The sequence below is a fragment of the Triticum urartu genome, chromosome 6 (genome assembly GCF_003073215.2).
Source record: "Triticum urartu cultivar G1812 chromosome 6, Tu2.1, whole genome shotgun sequence".
NCBI lineage: Eukaryota > Viridiplantae > Streptophyta > Magnoliopsida > Poales > Poaceae > Triticum > Triticum urartu.
In genome coordinates this window covers 288002690-288008689 of record NC_053027.1, presented here as the reverse complement: position 1 = coordinate 288008689, position 6000 = coordinate 288002690, and positions in this window count along the sequence as shown.

The window sequence follows — 6000 nt, the reverse complement described above, 5'->3', positions numbered from 1 at the left end:
GCATGACATAATTTCACATATATGATGTCTATCTAAACTGGATAGCATAGCGTAACATAATTCAAAGATATGATGAATAACTAAACAGGATCGCACGACATAATTCACCTACATGTTATCTAAGTAACCAGGATCGCATCACTTAATTCACATATGTGATTTATATGCTAAACAGAGGGCATTCGATGTGATGTCTGAACTAAGAACATGGTGTTGAATATTGTGTATATGATGTCTAAACTAAGCAATGCAAGACACTGTATGCATGATATGAACAGTATAACCATGCCAAGTTAGAGCATACACCTCAGTGGGGGAATCGGACTGGTCATCTGTCTCTGAGTCCATCTCTGAGGAGCTATCGGGACCCAACAAGAGATCTTCTTCGACGGGTAGCACTGTCTGCTCCGAAGGCCTTGTTTTCACTCCAGATTTTTCCATCTCCCACCCAAATGGCTGATTCACAGGAAGAGTAGTTTAATGTACAAACATCATCGACAAATGGAAATGTAATGAAGAAAAGGAAGGGCAAGATATCATTCAAATATATGATGCCTGGTTAAACAGGATGGCATTGCACATTTCACATATATTATGGCTGGCTAAAAGACATGAGACTGCATAATTCCCATATATGATATAGAAACTAAATAGGTGGCATTACAGAACATGTCTAAACTAAGCAGATGACATATATGATGTCAAAAGTAGGCACTGCAAGGCAACATATGCATGATATGACTAACATCATCATGCCAAGGTAGAGAAAACACCTTGGGGGTAAATAGGAGTGGTCAGCGGCGTCCGAATCTGCCTCAGAACAGATATCTTCCTCTGGATTACAATCTGGAGAGGGGTGGGGAGGGTTTGCCATTGAACCCACCATGGAGCAATGTCTGCATGACATTGTATTGCCGCGCAAAACTCTTCTCTTTTTCTCTACATGTTCAGCATGACTGTGTACAATATCTGACATGCATACGAAAAAAATATGGTGGGATTATGTAAGGAGAGCATGCAGAAATTTAGAGTGATGGTAACAACCAGTGGATTGATGTTTTTCTATTGAACCAAAATAGCCCTAATGGATCGACGTGAATGTATAGTAATAAGTGATGCAACAAGTGTACAACCTCTTTGCCGTAGCCATGTCGACCTCAGCATCATTGGGTTGGTCGCTGAAGCAGTTGAGGCAGAGGTGGCTGTCGGAGGTGTGGAGGAAGATCTGAGGAATCTGTAGATGGCGTCCAGGGCACTGCTCTATTGTGATGGATCGTTCTGTCATTGGAGCAGCTCCGATGAGCCGTAAGACGTCAAGGCTGAAGTAGCACAAGACAGACATCGTCAATCTCAAGTGGGATTCTAATAGCATTTCCAATAGATGATGTAAAATGGATGTAAAATTAACATCACCAAAAACCACCTGACTACAACAGATGAGGTAGAAACTATTGACTCTGAACTTAACTGTCGAAACTGAAATTTACTATGGAATCTGAATGCTACTGTCGAAACTGAACGCAATGGTAGCAGAGAGGCACTTGACATGTAGTTTAGGGAGGGCCTGCAGTTCATCTTCAACCTGCACCCCCCTGAGCCGCCAGCCACCACCGGCCGAACCGCCAGCCCCAGCGCCGCCTCGCCGCCCCGAAACAACTCGCCACCGCCGCCCCGGACAGCCCTCTAGGCCCCCGCCCCCACCCTGAACCCTAAGATAGATAGTGGGGTGCCTCTCCGGCGAGCCCCCGTCCCCGCTGCGGGTGGTTCTTCCTTAACTCCGGCGAGCCCCCCAACCCCTGAAAATCGACTGACCCAAAAGTCGATTCAGTCGACTGAAGTGTGGCTTAATCGGAGTAGAGCAGCAGCACGAGCGAGGGGGAGAGCAGCAGCAGCAGCTAGGCGAGCGAGCGATCGAGCGAGAGCCAGAGCAGCAGCAGCAGATCCAGCTGGTATGGACGCCGCCGCCGAAGGGGCCTCACACTGGGGAGAGCCGTCGTGGAGATGTCGCCCGCAGCGCCGGCTTCAAGGTAGCCGCTCCATGGGGGTGCGGGATGGAGCACCATCGGTGCCGGGAGGTCGAGTTAAGGAGAAGGTGCGATGCGATGAGTGTACAACCTCTTTAGTGGCGCCGAGTAGGCCTCGGCTTCGTCCGAGGAGTCGGTGAGGATGCTGCGGTTCCGGTGGAGCGGGTTAAGGCGGCGCTGTGGGCATGGAGCAGCCGCGATAGACGAGGCGATCGTCGGAGCAGCTCCTTGGAGGTGGCGGATGGGGCGGCTGAACCGGCGGGACGACGAGATGGACGACGGATCCTCATCCGGGGAGGTGGACGAGGGACGTCGAGCTGTTGCGGTGGACGACGTCGTCGGGGAAGAGGCTCCGGCTGGGCAGCGGTGATGTGGCAGATGGAGGAGGGTGGGGTTTCGCGGCTGGAGCGGAGAGGTTATGGCGGCCTGGGATTTCGAATGGCGAAAAGGGGGTGATGGGAGGGGGTGAAGCATGACTTAGGAACGCGCTTGTCCAAAATGTAGGGTGTGTTACAAAAGTACCCCCCACCGATTTGAACTAGTGGCGCTTTCGGCTCAGGGTTAGAAGGGGGATTTCGCGTGTCAGGATTTGGCAGCTGGAGGGAGTTTTCGCGCGCGTTGTAATTTCGGGATAGCAAGGCGCGGGTTGTGAGGGCGCCAGTTTTGGGAGCACGATATCTGAATTTTCAGGATATAACAAGACGCGGGTTGAATTTCAGGGACAAGCCTAACGTGTCGTAATATTGTACTTGTACATACCAAATCAATTCGCACTTCCCTCAACCAAAAAGAAAACGAAAAAAATAAAACTAATCACACCACACAAAGAGAGAGTCTTGCCCCGTTTTACTATACAAATGCTATTCAAAGCTACTCCCCCTTCCATCTATATAGGGCCTAATGCGTTTTTCGATGCTAACTTTGACCAAATATTAGAGCAATGATATATGACATGCAACTTACACAAAGCACACCGTTAAATTCGTCTGTGAAAGGTTCTTTCAATGATATAATTTTCACATTGTGCATGTCATGTACTATTAATATTGTCAATAGTCAAAGGCGGTCTTAAAAATCTCATTACGTCCTATGTAGATGGAAGGAGGGAGTACGAATCCATGTTATGTCCGATTAAATTTTTTCGCTTGCTGTATAATGCATGTAACCTACTCGTACCAACATTTTAGTGCATTCCAAATGTCTATACTACCGTTGCAATTCGAACTAAATTTGAATTCGTTACTCTATTTCAATAAGAATCTACAATCATGATTGTTGCCAACTTCAACCATCAAAGTTTCCTTGCTATCCGCCAGATATAAATCAGACGGCCTATAATGCAGGATGGCAGGCACACCATCATCAACAACTCCGTTTTTTATAAGAGTAGAGATAAAATATATTAAATGTAGTATACCATGTTCATAACCACACCATGTTTATCACCGTTATATATATTCACACATCCGTCGGTTTTAAACACTATGATAAATTCTTCAAATATCTGAATTCGCTTTTTATAATGAATTATATATGATCTCTATTAGTCTTTTACACCCACACAACCCTCTTATCTTTATAGCTAGCGCTAACTTTCTCTTGTGCATGCACCCTCCCTCAGCATTCTCTAGCTCCATCACGCAAATTCGCGTTTTCACTTTAGGTCGTTCACCCACGGTGTGTGTAGGCCCCCCAGCTCCTTCTTTATGGCACACATCGATCGATATGCCCCTCTAGCCAGGTGTGCCTAGCACAAACACAAGCTTCCCCTCTTCTCTTGTCACCGTCCATGCCTCACTCCCAACACTCTTTTCATCGTTCTCGTACTCGCACACTCCTCCCCCTCGATATATTATGCCTCTCGTACCACCTCCTACATGCATCCCTCTCTATCTATCCTTCTCCTCGTGCCTCATTTGCTTCTAACACACACATGCATGTATACCGATCGATCTCCCAACATATACCTAGATCGACTTTAACTACCCCCCATCGATCGACGTACCTCACAAGTTATGTCTCTCCTTTCTCTTACAAAGGGCGATTGATCTTCCTATGTAGTTACCGCTGCTTACCACAGCCACATCGTCCCCCCTCATCATTCGTGCATGCCTCCTGACCCGTCTCTCACACGCACGTGCACAGACAACAAGCAGCCATCTCCTCTCTTATTGATATTGTGGGCGTGCCCTTCGTTTGTCTAGCAAGCCTATCCTACCATTTGTTAGAAGCAACTCCACTACCACCCCCTCCAACACTCTAGCTCTGTCTCTCTCCCAACCTTATTCATCTCCTGCACATATGCATGGATGCCGATCGATCTCCCTTAATACATGAGGCAGACCGATCTCCTTAATACATGAGGTAGGCCTCTCTCCTCCTCCACACATATACCAGCCATTGTACCTCTATAGTTAATTGGGCCTCCCTCTTCCCCCACCACACACCGATAGTCGAGCACTGCAGGTAGGTATCCATGCCATAGAGACAAACTGCACATGTCCCATCTCACATTCCAGTAGGCCAGCCACTCTATATCTTTGACGTGGGCACACACAAATTCGATGGCACTCTTTATCGATCGCGTGCGCGCGCACACACACACACATCATCCCTCTCTTCGATTCTATAGAAACCTCAAGCCGATGATACCTCCACTCTCTTCTCATGGATCGCCCCCTCTATATATATGTTATATCCAGGACTCTATTTCACACACATTGCATATGTTAAATTTTTTGATTGCCCCCCAAAAAAAACTCTCAAGAACCCACACACTATATCTCTCTAGGTTTGTATCTCTCTCACACAACCCCACGTAGGTGGTGTACGTATACAAGAAGAGAATAGGTGCACCGTGCATGTACTCACGCTTCGTGCCCAGCCACACCCGCGCGGGTACATGGTGGAGCTCATTTCTTTACGAAATGGCAGCCCGCGTGCTAATTTGAACGCTTGTAGCGGTTGTTTACCTAGGGAGGTCGTGTACCACGCGTGCACGAAACAAAGTTCGACTTGACGCGTTGTCGCGTTATTTTTAAATAAAGTTATAGCGCTCAATGGCACATACACAGAATATAAAACGATTTTTATGGAGGAAAAGGTAGTCCGCTCTCCAGAGTATCTCACACAAGGCTCCGGTGGCCTCTCACTCTCTCTCTCTCACCGTTGGTCACTAATCCGGCCGCATCCCGTCCGCCGGGGGAAAGGGAGTGCGGTGGCTTCTCTCTCTCATCGTTGGTCACTGATCCGGCTGCATCCCATCCGCCGGGGGAAAGGGAGTGCGGTGGCCTCTCTCTCTCACCGTTGGTCACTGATTCGGCCGCATCCCGTCCGCCGGGGGAAAGGAAGGAAGTGCATAGTTTCTCCACTCGGCGGCGCCGAGGCAGCACGTCCCGATCTACGGTACACGCCGTTCTCTCTGACCAAGCTCCGGCGCGGCAGGGCCTACGCCACCTGCTCGCAGATTCCGCCCGCCGCCGCTCACCTAGTTACATCCCGACGACCTCCAGGTATCCCCTCCGGCCTTGCTTCACTGCCCGTTTTCCCACGTCGCTGCATGTGGATCTTCCATAGTTCTTTGCCCAAAACGTAGCTCGTCCGGCGTACTTTCCATATTGCATTCTCGTCCTCACACCGTTTTAGACAAACACAACTGTGTTGTTATCTTCCCTTAGGACAAGGAATATGCTTCTTTTTTGTCATCGCATGTGTCATCAACTGTTATTGGCCAGTAATTGTTTCCTTTCTACCTCTTTTTTGCAAACATGGCTATCCATTTCACCTTGTTGCTATCGCGACCTTTTGGTGAACTGCACAAATCACTTTTTTCTTAAGAGTGTTTTGTGCAGTTGTACTAAAATGTCACACGGGCAACATCTCTACATTTCAGTGCGACTTCACAAAGGGAGATTGGTTTTGCTCTATCCTCCTCATCCAACTCCAAGCCTAATCTTCTCCAACTAGTTAGTCTTAA